The 15789-nt window shown below is 40.2% G+C and overlaps 1 long non-coding RNA gene across 1 annotated transcript; it reads left to right on the top strand.

Annotated features, from left to right (window-relative positions):
• Nucleotides 1–733, top strand: LOC131257336 (uncharacterized). Its single transcript, XR_009177320.1, has 2 exons — nucleotides 1–278; nucleotides 403–733. It is a non-coding gene; the product is annotated as an uncharacterized LOC131257336 (long non-coding RNA).
• Nucleotides 734–15789: the final 15056 nt, after the last annotated feature.

Below are 15789 nucleotides of genomic sequence, written 5' to 3'. Positions count from 1 at the left end.
GCCAAATGCATGCAAGATGATAGATATGAGAAAATATTGTGTGATATAGACTCAGATTTTTCTTATATTACAATTGAAGCTTGGTTTTCATCTATAAATAGATTGTGAAACAATGGTTTTCCATCATCAGAATCCTTTGAACTCTAGAAAGGGAGAAAAGATGGTGAGGAAGGAGATGTTGGTCATTGTCCTGGCCTGGGTCATGATCGCAGCATTATTCGTGGTCAGCTCAAAAGCTGCTAGCTCTCAGACCGCTGAGTACGTGGTCCATCCTCAAGGTGAGCTTTAAGGAGTTCTAGTTATTTTTAGTTCATGTATGACATTTTTTCTCAATTTCCTTGATTATCTTATTATAATGCTGATTATAACTCTAATGGCTTGTGTTCATTTATGATATGGAAGGTTGTCGCTGCTGTTTTTTTATTATGAAGCCGGTAATCAGCTGTGGCAAGGTGTGCTGTGGCGACGGATGTTGTTAGCCATCACTAAGTCACTTAGATTAAAAGAGAATAAAGAAATAAACCCCCCCTCTGTCTAAAATCCAGACTACTGTCATGTTCAGGTATTGAGAGGAGCTTTTTAATACCCGGTTTTTGGAGACTTTGTTCTTCAAGAGTAATAAGAAAACGCTACCTTTTGGGATGTGTTATGTAAGGAATAATGTTTGAATTTTGATGTCAGGTTTGGGTCTTGCCTCAAGCCAAATTTCCTTAATAAAGAAGGGATCAAGCTAGTAATATGTACAAGTCAAAAATAACCCAAAACCAAGATGAATCGAAACTGGAACGAGTCAACTCAATTCTAAGGAATTCAAGCCAGGTCAGGGTGGCAATGGGCCAGGTAGCCCACCCGACCTACTTTTTGCTGGGCTTGGACTAACTAGCTTGGCCAATGCGCCAAGGTTAGGCCTTGTATGCACAGCTCTATCAAGTTTGGGGATGGGCTTGGGTTCGACTCATTTTAGCCCAACCTGACCCAACCTAGACCGGCCCAAGCTAGATTTATGTGTACATGTTACATCGTACAAATATGACATTTTACTCCTTAGGTGACATCTATTGTGAATGTGGAATGTTTGTTTCATTCCTATAAAATGTTTATTTCTTGCATGCGTAGCCCATTTGATAAATATATAGATTAGGAGAATTCAAGGGAATAAGAAGGATTTAAATTTTTGGCAGGATCGGGTCAGCCCGAGCCAACTGAATTTTTTCAGGTCAAGCGTGGGCTTGCTATGCTAGGCTTATGCAAGGCTTAGGCCTTGGTTCTTAAATATTGGACCAGGTCTGTTGCCACACCCTATTGACAAATAGGGGTGGCAATGGGCCAGGCTGAGATTGGCCTGGGCCTGACCCAAAGCCCTGTCCTAGTTCAAGCTCTAACGAGCTTAAAAAGTCTTTGCCGGACACAAATTCGTAAGCCCTGGCCCAGTACAAGTGCTAACAAGCTAAAGAGGGCCAAGCCCTTGCCTTAGAGGGCTGGGTTGGGCTAGGGCCAAGACAAGGCCGGATCGGATGATGGTCGAGCCCTATATGTTAGTTATAAATTGCATATATGGTATTTGTATAATTGCTTTATAATTGGTGAGTACATGTTTATGAATTATCATGCCTTTTTCAAAATATCAAGGTTTTTCTATGGCACACTTATGTCAAGTAAAATGATTAATTAGCCAAGCTTAGGCCCCACTTAATTATCCATAGACTTAAGCAAGAGCCCACTTCCTTAGAAAAAAAAAAGGTTTTACAATTTGGACAATTGTAAGTGCCTACATATGATTCATTGTAGACTCTATAGTCTATATTACTAATATATGGTATGCACTAAGGCAACAGACCAAACCATTCAGCGTTGGCACTAACCAGCTTGGCATAAACACCAAACCTAGATTTCAAACCCAAGCCTAGCCCTTGGGCCAAGTTTAGTAGCCCAAGGCCTGGCTCTTCAAGGGCGGGTTACCTTGGCCAGGCTAGGCTTAGCCGGCATTGCCACCTCTACTAGCAAGCAAACACACTCGCAAGTTGTGACTCAATCCCAATTGACTAGAGTCATTCTCCATCGATATGACTCTTATTGATTCAGATAGTCATTCAATTTGATTGGTTGATAAAAGCAAAAAATGAGCAACAAGTTCCAAACTCAATAGCTTTCACTACCAAAGCATGCACCCATAATTCCCGCGCTGCCAACCATGCATTTGTTTAGTTACTAAATATAGAGTGAGATAAAGTAAAGGCTCGGAGATTGAGTCGAGTTTTTCAAATTGTCCACACCCATTTCGTTTATGGCAAACCTACATGAACTAATAGATGTCGCCAAATGTCGGCACTACGCGCTTAATAATAACGAAATCTTACTCACGCTTGAAAATATCTTTCACCTCATTTTATCCGAAGATACATCACTTACCAAAAGTAAAGTGGCATAGAATTAGTCACATGTCTGCAGATAAGATGAAGTGACAAATGACATGTAGCCCTAATATGTGTACAATGTTGACCAAGACAATGTGTTCAATAAGGCTATAAAAGACCCGTTGAGATATGGATCTTAACATGACAACGCCACTTTTTTATACTCACACCCACCCAGACCACAATGGGTACTCAAACCCATGACCTACTCTCACGGCAATTACAAATATTAAAAAATTGGATCATTATCAGAGGGCTAGGATGAGAACTAATGGATTTGGGATCGATCCGAGTCTGAGACTAATCCTATAAGATATATACGGATCTTCATGGTCGCACTGGCAAAAGATTTAAGAATGATTTCGGACCTTCTAAGATCTCTTAAGTTGGGCAGAGATGCTAAGAGAACATTGTGTACCATGATTATCAAGGATCCTTGATTAGCAAGGAAACCTAACAAGGGTTTCACCACCTCCCCAATCTATAAAAGGAGCACGCAATGAAGAGCTCTAAGCTCATGCCAAATACAACCAATTTTCTTGGCATAACAATGCAGCTTTTGTGGACGCTAGATCTATAAAAAGAACATGCGACGAGAGCTCCAGGCATACATTAAACACAATCCATTTGCACGACGTGACGCTGCTTTTATCTTAGTTTTTAGTCCATCCACTTCCTTCCAACTACGCGTCAAAACGTCTAAGGTTTAAATTAATTTTAGATCATTGTTGTCCAGTGTCATTGGTGCAGTACGCTTAAGAGAAGCATAAATATCCAAGACCTTCCATCATTGGATCTTGATCAACTGAGTCCTTACTTAAAAAATCAATCCTTGGTCACATCCTCTTGACCAATCTGCCATGATTGTTTGTCCAACAAGTAATTATAGATATTTATCTTTCTTTTATTTCTCTATTTTATTTTGTTTATGTGTTGATTGTGTTGATCATCAAGTATACATCAATAAAATCAACATTTTTAGCCCATTCAGTTTTAAATTTGTTCATCTTTGCTTCATTAAGAAATATAAATGTTCCAACTATTGGTGAAAGAAAAGTCCTTAACGTAAGACAAAAAGAATCCATTCAAAAAGACTAACCCCTACCCTTCTAAAATTGCCTAATCATTGCACTTGTCGATGGTTATAGGGTGGTTGATCCCACAAGTTTAGTCATAATTGGTTTATCTCAGCGCAAGGGCACTAACGTTCAATCAAACGTAAGTCGAATATGACTCTGGCACGCCCACAATATCCTAATCACACAGTTAACCGAATACAGGTCTCGCTAACATGTGTGGCCATGTGTTTGATAGAATTGTACAAGAAGAAATAAGGGTTGAGACATGCATATGTGTAGTTGTGTATAGTGTGTGTAGAGAGAGTAAGAGATAATAATGTTCCCCTCATAGCTGTTTCTCACGAGAACTCGTGAGAACTTTTTGAGAATACAACTCACATGATGTGTATAAGCAATCTAAACACTAAGGGTCCGTTTGGGCGGTGGGATTAGAAGGGATTAGGTGGGATGGGATTCATGTGGTTTAGTGCCAATTCCACTTCATGTTTGGGAAGATTGGAAAAGCTTGGAATTATATTAAATAGAATTGCATTGGGTCCTGTGCCAATATCACTCAATGTTAGCAAGTTGTTGTAGTTCCCACCATGATTGTAGGTCCCACCATGATGTGTGGCCTATATCCACACCGTCCACCCATTTATCAAGATTATTCTAGAGCATGGGCCAAAAAATCAGGTAAATCTAATGCTCAAGTGGACCCCACCATAGAAAGCAACGGGGATTGAATACTTACGGTTGAAAACTTCTTATCCCATCCCGCCTAATCCCTTCTAATCCCACTGCCCAAACAGACGCTAAATTAGTCGCCTCATAAAACCTCTATGACACAAAAGTTAGCCTGATCCAAAAATATGGTGGGCCATAGCAAAGTGAGAAGCAAATCAAGTGAGGCAATTACCTCTCACTTTACTATGGCCCACCAAGTTTTTGGATCAGACTAACTTTTGGGCCTAAGGGGTTTCAGAAAATGATTCATATGCATACATCACATGTCAAAAACTGCTCACGAATTCTCATGAGAACCGTTCCCATCTCTGCATTTCGCCACACACACAAATGCTCACATGTGCACCTTCCTAATTGTACACCTTTGCACACGTGTTATGGGCACAAAATCCGATCGGTATACATGATGCGGCACCCAATGAAATCTCTAAGGCCCAACTTTAAGCCTGATCCAAAACTCTGGTGGGACATGGAAAATTGAAACAATTTCATCCCTTGATTTGCTTCTCTCTTTGTTATGGCCCACCAAAGTTCCGTGGTCCCTATCATGGATGGCTCATGAGGAAATTCATGATAGGCCCAATCATGAATTTTTCCTATCATGAATTTGCTTCATATCCATGCCGCCCATCCTATGGTACGTACATTAAAATACCTGGTAGACCACACCATTGTAAGAAGTGGTGAATGACCATTAAAAGCTTTTTCTAGGCTATAGAAGTTTTGGATAAAGCTAATATTTGTACTTTCCATTCATCCAGCTGTGTTTGACATTATCAAGGGTTTGGATGGAAAATAAAACATCATGAGTCTGCTTATAGTGGGCCTTGGGAATTTTTAATGGTTAGTGTTCAATCATCATTGTTTCTTGTGGTGTGGTCCACCTGAGATTTGGATATGGTTAATTTTTGAGAAAACATTCTAAAATGGGCTGTAAACAGAGATGGATGGAGTGGATATACAACATGTGATCCATGTGGGCCGTATATTAAGGGAAACACCCACTAACCGGGTAACACCTGACCCACCAAACACTGGGCATTTAATGCTCACATCCATTCACACGATTGAAGGTGCACCGTGAATGAGACAACACACATTAGAAAACGGTGGTGGACTACCAGCGTCGAGTCGTCTCTTTGACCATAATCGAGCAAGTTGTACCGAAAATACTACAATAGCACCGTTGAAATCTCCAATCTCGAGTTGAAAGACAGCAAGATTCAAGTATTATATATATAGGGGAGAGCTCCGGTGTAGGGTAGTATCGGCCAGATGGAGCACAGAGCATCCATCCTTAATTTGCATGGGCGCTACCAATTCCAGTCCATCAAGACTCTTAATCTGCCATAGATTAAGGGTTATGAGAAATTTTTACCCATATATCCTGGGCAATGGTTATTTGCGCACCTCACCACCACATTGTAATCTTTTAAAATTGGAAGTTCTCTCATAGAGAGATTCCCAGAGATCTCTCGCGATCCGTGGGAAGATCCTGCGCTAAGCTAGGTGGGCCCTTGACGTTTGTGAGAAATCCAAACCATTTATCTGTTTTTCCAGTTTTTTCAATGGGATGTGACAAAAAAAAATAAAAAAAATAGGAGGACACCCTCCCTCTTATTCAAGGATAATTATTTCGAAAAAGCAAGAAATTAAAAATAATATTCATGTAAATTCATAAATTAATTGATAGATAAAATAAACAAGTTTATAACCCTTTAAATAAGGATACCAAGCATTGAAATAAGTTTCGAAATTAAACTACAACTAAAACTCCCTAAAATTTGTAACTTATTATAAATATTAAATTTACTATTTATAGAAAGTGTACTATGTGGCTTAACGACATTATTCTCCTTGTACACAACTCCTAAGGCCCAGTGGACAAAGAGTTACAATCAAAACAAAACTTATTAAAAATAGTAAAAAAGAAAATAAACATAGAATTCGACCATTGTTTTGATGAAATTTCGCAAATTTAGCGGGGTAGGCAAACCAGCATAGCCAAGTTGGTTGGCTAAAGTAGGTCGTCCTACTCCAATATCATATGTGGTACGCCGAGTAATGCATTCCGGTTTGTGAGATACGCCTATCGTAAGGTTCTATCAGTTTAGATGACTTCTGCTTCTGATTAGGCCTTCTTCAGTCCATCTCGTATATGAAAGGGTCTGCGACCCGCTCTACATTAGTCATCTAGCTTTCTAGTGCAACCACTTCTTTACCAATAATTTTTACTCAAGTGTTGGAACTCTCTCTCGTAATTGCAAGCGGATTGCGTGGCGTGCGCACAACCTCTTTCACGTGTTTACGTCACTAAGTTTCATGTGCCCCACCATTGTTACATCCAAACTGTCCATCCAGTTGATGAGATTATTTCAGGCAAAAAAAAGGCAGATTTAAAGCTAAAAAGGACCATATCACAGAAATAGATTACCCATCATTGAAAACCTCTTAAGGGCCACAGAAGTTGTATATCACGCTCATATTTATCTTTTCCCTTCATTCAGTCGCGTGACCTAAGGTGGGAATCATGGTCTCCACTGCTCCATGTGATGTGGTTCCCATCAAGTTTAGATTTGTCTCAATTTTCAACTCATGCCTTAAAATGATATTGCTAAATGCAAATGGATGGACAATTTAGATATAACACACAGATGGGGACTATAGAACTTGGTGGGGGTGGCTAGCAGTGAAGTATGAACTGACAGTGGGTGTACTAACAAGCTAACAAAAAAAAAAAAAAAAAGAAGAAGAAGAAGAAGAAGACTATAGAACTTGGTGACAGGCAATGAACCACGCAGGTCTGTAGTGTGTGGCAAACCGCTTCGCCCGCCATTTTCTCTCTTGTACTCTCTTTGACTTGGGCAATGGAGAATCTTTCGGAAGCCGATTAAGTGTTACCGGCCAAACACCTTAGGGCTGTTACTTACTGTGATGCACACCTTAATGTATATTAATGTCGTCCATCCGTTTCCGCAGCACATTTTAGAACATGCTCTCAAAAATTAAGCAAATCCAAACCTTTGATGGGGCCATAGCACAAAAAACAGTGGTGACTGGCCGGACGCCTTACCATTAAAAACCTTCTATGCCCACCGTTGTGTTTTTTAATGTTCATTTGCCCATTCTCAGGACCCTGTTTATTTGCCATCTAACCTGTTGATAACATCAAGAAGACGTGGATGAAATAAAAGTAAAGAGTTTGGCTTGAGCCAATACTTTTCCGGCCCACGAAAAGTTTTAATAGTCATTCACCACTGTTTCCAGTGGTGTGGTCCACCCGAGATTTAGATTTGTTTATTTTTTTGGATCATGTTCTAAAATGAGGTGGAATGACAGATGGACGGCGTGGATATACAACATATTCATAAAAGAGGGCCCTACATGGTCAGGGTAACACCCTAGTGCTTCTGAATCTCTACTGCACTTCTCTCCATGGTGTGTTCACGTCACAAAGTTCTGTGTGGCCCCATATCTGTTGACACCACATTGTTCATCCATTTGGCCAGATAATTTTAGGACATGAGCGTAAAAATAAGATAGATCCAAAGCTCAGGTGGACCACACACCGACTGTTGAAACCTTCTCAGGCCCACCATGATGCTTTTTTGCCATCCAACAAATTCGTAATGTCAATAGATAAAGGTAGAAGGGAAAAGAAAAATATCAGTCTTTTCCAAAACTTCCATGGCCCCTAAGAAGTTTTCAATGGTAAGTGTTTAATCTCCACTGCTTTCTATGGTGTGGTCTATTTTAGCTTTGGATCTTCTTAATTTTGGTCTCAGGCCTTGAAATGATCTATCCAAATGGATGAATGGTTTGGATGTAACACATGTATGATATTAGAGCCATAGAATTTAGTGATGTCAACAAACCAAGGAGGTCAGTGGTGTGTGGTACACCACGCTTCGGAAAGAAAGTCCGGACGAGGATGGATGCAGATTAGGTACTACCCCGCCCGTCCGGAACTTAGAACAGGCTGGGCTCTAATGGGCCCACCATAATGGGTGTCTTATCAAGACCGTCCATCCACTTTTACATATCAGTTTAAAATATAAGCCAATATCCAAGGCTCACGTAGACCACATAATGGGTATTAAACTCCCATCATTAAAAACTTCTTTGGAGGTGCATTAGTTTTGTATCAAGATGATATTTGTATTTTGACTTCATCGAGGTCTATGTTACCATATGAACATGTTGGATGCCAAATAAACATCATGGTTCTCCCCAAAAAGGCTTCAACGGTGGGTAGGCGTGCGTACCTCATTAGCACTGCTATTTTTTATGGTGTGGTCTACTTTAACCTTTGATTCGTCTCTTTTTTTTAGACTATATACTAAAATGATATGAAAAAATGGATGAACGGTGTTGATGAAGCCATATATATCATGATGACCCATCGTAGGCCCACCAAATATGAGATGAATTCAAAACTCCAGTGGGCTAGGAAAATGTAGTAAAAGAAATGCTTCTTATAAAATCTTTCCCGAATCAACCTTATAATTATATGACTTGCAAATCATTTAAAATGTCATTCTATTGAAATTAACTAAAAACACCAAAAATAAAAAAAAAATGGCCACGTGCCAGATTTCTATAGCCATACAAAGGTTTCAACGGTGGTAGTTTAATCCCCACCTTTCCTCCGGTATGGCCCACTTGAGTTTTGGGTCCATCTTATTTTTTATATCATCTCTTGAAATAAGCTGGAAAAATGGATTAGTGCATTTCTCACAAACAGCACGTAGGCTCCTAGCTTCTCAGCCTAGGAACTGAGAGATCTCCGGAAATCTCTCTCGCATAGAGTACTTTTAATTATAGAACCATACGGACTTAAGCTTATCAGGGTAAGAACTTCCAAAGTCATAAGAGATCTCGGGAAATCTCTCTCGTAACATGGAAGCTTACGGACTTAAGCTTTTCAGGGTAAGAATTTCCAAAGACATGAGAGATCTCCGGAAATCTCTCTCGTAACATGGAGTATTTATTTTTAATTTTAGAAGCTTACGGTCCTACGGGCAAGTGTGCAAATAGCCATGGCAGCGTAGATATATGACAAATTCATAGAGGTGATCCCCATACAGTTATGTAACACGCGAGAGATGAGTATTAATATGCTAACCATCTTCACACAAGGCTTCATATCCCACCACCACGGCGTGTGTATGCCATCCATCCACTCCGTCCATCATTTATATCAGCTTATTTTAAGATGCCTGCTGATCCAAAACTCAAATGGGCCACACTACAGTAACAGTGGAAGTGAAGTTCTTTAACCCCACGATAGCCACCTTTCGGCTGCCACTGAAGATTTGGATCAGACGGGTATATGATTTTTTATCCCTCCCAGTGAAACCTACGGTATGGGATGGGTTGTATGGCATCTTTTTTTTCTTTATTCTTTTTTTAACACACGCACACACACCCCACACACTCACGCTGGTGGAATTTCACCACCTATGGGTACTCGAACCCTTGACCGGGTTGTATGGCATCTAATTAGGCAGTTTAAGCTTTCCCCATTGACGAGCTCGGTTTGGTTTGAATTGAGCCGCAAATTTTCTGGCATGCCCATATTCATTACCTGACCAAACTGCCACAAACAGAGAGAAACAAGTACTAAGTATACTTGGTGGGACATCGTCTCTAACTTAATAGCGTAGCTTTGCCAAACAAGATAATGAATAGAAAAAGCAGTCGGATTGCTGGAGCCAAACCCTCTACACTGAGTACACTGCTTCCAGCTAAGGATGTGTCGGTTCAAGCGGCCACTAAAGCATTGAATCTAGACAATAGCATGACACTTAACACCGAAAACCAAGAATGGGCGTCGACCTCTCGGGCCATTTCTCTAAAGGAGATAATGGTCGTAATCCGGGATATGCAATTAAGTATCCAGCATGTTCAAGAATACAGAATGGCCCAAGTTGAGCAATTATGCATTCGACTTGAGAATACTAATGGATACATGGCTGGTCAGATTGACGCCATGCATCGATTGATGGCAATGATAGACGAACGAACGCCAAAGGCAATGCAATAATGCCGAGGGAAGTTCAATCAACAATATGGCCCAGCCACCATCTGTGCCTCCTTAGAAGAATCCGCCACCAATTCCAATTTAGGAGACACAAAATGCTCCACCCCCTCCTGTGTTTAGACAACCAGAGTGGGAGGCTAGGAATTTTGTTCCTAAAATTCATAATTAGGGTGTACCATGAGGGTATAACTCCTCATAATTCCTTAGGAATCCGTTATTACAAGATGGTCCAAACCGATTTGATTCCGATCCACCACTGGTAGCTGAACCCTAGCGAGTGAATCGCAACCAAATTATGCAAATTGTCTAGGAAGTTGCGGGCCAAGTACTCGGCCGCAATACTATTTTAGTTTACCATAAGCCCTATCTTGAATGGATCGATCGCCAACATTCGTTGTCATGGAATTATCGGCCAGATTTTGCCTTATTTTTAGGTGATCCCGGTCATTCAGCTATCTAGCACGTTGATCGATTCACTAGCGAGTTAGAGAACAATGACTATAACAAATTGTAATTATTCGATCATTCGCTACCAGTCTCGACTTTCACGTGATATTTCAATTTATTGCCAAATTTAATTCATACTTAACAAGAAATGGAAGAAAAATTGTATGCGTAGTTTTTTTCTAGGAATAGGGAAACAATTATAGTCAATCTCGCCTATTTCCAACAGCTACCAGGAGAAACATACGAGAGCTGTATTACCTAGTTCAAAATGACAAAAATTCGATGCAAATTGTTATGATCGAAGCTAAATTTGTGCAGCTTGCACAAGATGGGCTCGAGTACAAACTTTGTAAAAGTTCATTGGGACAGAGTTAATGGACCAGTATGACCTGACTATAAAGGTCTCTAGGTACGAAGAACTCTTACAAGAAGGTGCAAGGCAGAAAAGCTCGTCAATTGGGACATATTATCATGACCCAAATTACGAGGTCACAATTGCCGAAGTGGCAGTTAAGAAGCCACTAATATGTTCGGCGCTGGTCAAGGCGGAATTGACTGTATGAACGGCACAAAAGGCCCAAAAATTCTACACTTTTGATAGCACGCAGACCGATGAGATTTTTAATTTTTTGTTGGCCAGAAAGTTTATTAAGATTCCTATAAATCATAAGATACCTTCAGCCGACGAATTACAAAAAAATGAAATACTGTAAATGGCGCGAAACTCATTCTCATTTAACTAACAAATGTATCGTGTTCTGGAACATGGTCTAGGAAAATATCGATCACGAGCGGTTGAAATTTCCTGAGAATGGTGAGGAAACGATGTTTATCAATACAGATCCCTTCTCGCCCAATCTTGAAGTCAATTGACCGCAACAATGGGTCGATCTTGGCTCAACCAACCATGAAAGCACACCATGGCAACCAAGGCAGGGGCAACATCGACATTCCCACCCAGCCATCACTCGACCGAATGCAATTCAACAAAATAGTCGGAGCTCACAACTGTGTGATCAATGTCCGAAGAGGATCGTTCCAAGATGGAGCATCCCACCTCAACCAAGATTGCAAGGCCGATACATGGCTCCGTGGGGAAGGTAGTGATCAGCATCGGCCGTAGGAAGCACCTTCACCCTTTGGTCGTTACTCTCGAAGAAAAATGTCAAAGCAACGAATATTTAAACCTCCAACAACTTAGAAAGGAGTCTGGAAGCAGGTCATGCATCATAAATTCACATTCGTACTAAAAGCATTGACTCGAACTCAAAAACGTCGTTAGCAAAGGCATATAACAGCCATGAGGAGGGAATCGGCAAAAGTCGAAGACATGCCCCGACCGAGAACAGCACCACCGCGACCATTTTGGAGAATCCCTTTCCCTGAAGAACAGGTGGCCATTAACACGGTCGAAGCGGTTCTACCTCCTATGTTATGTGAATAGGATGCCAATATTATCAACCAACCCTGTGAATTGATAGGACCAAAAAAAAACTGTGATAATTTATCCAATTATCTCAATAATGAATGTTTCTCAGGGGATGGGTGGTTGGTGAATGAACTAGTAGATGCCACTAAAGCATTGCAAGTAGTCTCACTAACAACCACATCGCCTAGTGCCATGGCCAACGAAAGCACTAAGCGTATTCAAAACCCTATACTTGAAAGAGCTCAAAAATACTAGGGAGGCAATGTTCGAGTGCGGAGATTGTGTTTGGACATTGCCACCCGTTGTGTTCCATTGCAATATGGTATTCAGTTTGCTTTTCAGTTTCTATGTTAAACCGGTCCAACCAAGTAAGATGCGAGTAATGTGGAAGAATTCAGTCCTCCTGTAGTGATACAACATGCTTCTATCACATTAGAGGAAGTAATTAAAGGGAAACCTGGATTAAACAAAACACCACATGTGAACAAAGTTAGGGTGGAATCAACAACCACATCGGAAAGGGTAGTCATAGAAAGACCTACCAATGGCATAATGCAGTATCTGACACCATTGTATATATATCTCTACCCATCTTGAAGGTTGCCAAGTCACCAGGATTCTGGTCGACAATGGAGTTGTTGTTAATTTTCAATTTTCTAGCACTGAGAATGATGCCAAAACTGGGAAAAACAACGGCCGATTTAATTTCGTCTAAGGTCATGGTCAGTAATTTCGCAAGCCATGTTATAAATACTCATGGGGTCCTACCAGTCGATCTAACAATCGGGACTAAAATAATGTTGGACCCATTTTTTGTGGTTGATACGTCATCTAGCTATAATGTTCTACTCGGTAGAGCTTTGATTCACTCATTTGCATGTATTCCATTATCTCTGCACCAATTCATAATTTTCTGAAATTAGGATACAGTCGAATTGGTTTTGGTCGATAATAAACCCTTCTTGGCCATGTCGAATGCAAATGAAGCTTACTAATCTGGCGAAGAAGTAGGGTCGATTCAGTTCACTGGGAGAAATAAGTATGGCCAACCAACTGGAATATATGTCAAAAAGAATCCAAAAGGCATTGTGCAAGATATTCGAGAAGTGATCCATCTTATCGATGACTTGCTGAAGGATATTATTCCTTTTCGTTCAGTTCTGGATTGTACCATCAAAGAAATCCCATGATTGGTACACCAAAGGATAGCTAGCGCCGGGCCAATTTCACGGCCAGAATAAGAAGGCTTTAAGAAAGCCTAAAAGGTGTCAGCAATGGTTGTCTAGTAAATATGGTCGATGCAAATGTCTCAATCAAGGAAGAGAACATGGAGCAAGATCCCCTAGTGGAGGTGAACTTAAGGATGGAGCAAGACCCAAATCCTACATTCATCAGCGATTTGTTGGGGCCACAAGATAAAAAAGCAATAGCCCTTCTAATTGTTTCATGTCAATCTTATCCCCCAACTCCCTATAACAAAAAGCAACATTCACATCCATCTATTCCAATTTCAGGTTGTATTAGGCAACCAGTGCTAATCCAAATCTGACAAACACCTGCTTGACTACAAGAGAAAAAATGTTGCTGAAGTTGACACCCTTCTCCTACGCGTACCCTTTCACAACCAATCTTGCCTTGTATTTATCTTATTTCTTTGTATAAATCCACTTACAACAGCTTACTTTACACTCCATTGAAAGCTCCACTAGCTCTCATATTTCATTATTATGCAAATAATCCATCTCGTCATGCATGGACTTCTCAACATCAGAACTATCTAATACTTCCTAAAAGGTAGACGAATCTCCCTCATCCATAATAAGGGTGAATACAACATTCGAGTTATCCTTGTATCTTACTGGCAATCTGCGATCTCTTGGTGAATTTCTTCTGAGAGGTGGTTGCTCAACCTTCTCTTGTAACTCTGCCTCCATCTCAGGCTTTGCTTGTGTATCTTCTTTTTCAATCTCGACATTAATAATTGTTGATTTTTTCAGTTCCTTGCGTTCATCCTTGTGAAACAATAAATCTTCATCAAACCTGACATCTCGGTTAATTATGATCTTCTATGTGACTCAATCGTACTTGTACATTTTTATACCATCATCATAGCCCACAAAAATGCACTTCTTAGCACTTTTGTTTGACTTATCTTTCTTAACTAACGATACATAAGAGTAAGCGTTACAACCAAATACATGTAACTGTAAGTAGTCTACCTCATGACTACCTCATACTTCTTCAGGAATCTTGTAATTTATTAAAATAAATGGGGACTGATTCACCAAGTAGCAAGCCGTGTTAACGGCCTTCGTCCATAACTCCTTTCCCAATCCTGGATTACTAAATATGTTTCGGGCTCTCTCTAAGAAAGTCTGATTTATCCATTCTGCCATTCCATTCTACTCAGGAGTGTGCCTTACTATATTGTAGGGATGCACACGAGTCAGTTCAGTTCGATTCTGAGGTGAAACCGGAACCGTTCCTAACATTTCTAGGATTTTCAGAACCGGAACCAGACCGTTAGTACTCTAGAACCAGACCGTGAAAACCGGTTCGATTCCGGATTGGTTCCACGGTTTTGGGCAAGAGATAGAGGAGTAACGAGAGAGAAAGAGGATTGGTGACAGAGAGAGGGTAGTCGCAAGCAACTGGGTCGAGTCTGGTTAGGGACTTAGGGTTTAAGTTTTTTTTTTTTAAAAAAATATATATATATCTTTAGTTCCTAGTTCGGCTCCAGGTTTGGTTGAGTTCTACATACCCCCAAACCGAGAACCGAACCGAACTAAACAGTTTTTTGATTTGAATTTGGAACTGAGACAGAAACCGGTGCACTGTAGAACTAGACCAAACCGATCCATTTGGTTGATTCCGATCCAGTTCCATGATTCTATAGGTTCGATGTGCACCCCTACTATATTGTGCCTCATAATCTCCTCATTTTTTCAAAACTAGTTGAATTCTTTTGAAGTGAATTTACCTCCATTATCAGTCTTTAATACCTTTATTTTCCACCACATCTTCCTTTCAACCACCACCTTCTACACTTTAAATGCGACAAAAATATTAGCTTTATTTTTTAGAAAATAAACTCACACTTTCCTAAAGTAGTCATCAGTGAATGAGACAAAATATGATGAACAACAAGCAACGGGCCCCATATATCTGAATGCACATACTCAAGCACACATTTACAAACATGCTTTCTAGTTTTAAATGTTTGTCTTGACTATTATTATATATACAATGCTCACATATACTAAATTCAATATTCTTAAAAACAGGAATCAGGCAATGATCAGAAAGTACCTTCATGCCGTAGTCGCTCATGTAGCCAGGCGTGCATGCCATAATCATGCCGATGTAGATTATGCTACTAATGTTGCAGCTTCACCCATTTCAGTGTTTCTGATCAACTTATATAGATTACTGCTCTGTTGCCTTTTCATCACAATAAGTGCTCATTTCGAAACTTTAAGGACATTTTCATAACTAGTGAACTTACAACCAAGTGTCTCAAGAGCTCCTAGAAATATCAAATTCTTCTTAGGTCCAGAATATGTTGAACATCTTTTAGAATACACTCCGCCCCATCGAACATTCTGATGTATACTGAACTGATTCCAACAACTTTACAGGCAACATCATTAT

This window comes from Magnolia sinica, chromosome 10, assembly GCF_029962835.1.
Source record: "Magnolia sinica isolate HGM2019 chromosome 10, MsV1, whole genome shotgun sequence".
In the NCBI taxonomy this organism is placed as follows: domain Eukaryota; kingdom Viridiplantae; phylum Streptophyta; class Magnoliopsida; order Magnoliales; family Magnoliaceae; genus Magnolia; species Magnolia sinica.
This window is presented reverse-complemented; position numbering and strand designations above follow the sequence as displayed.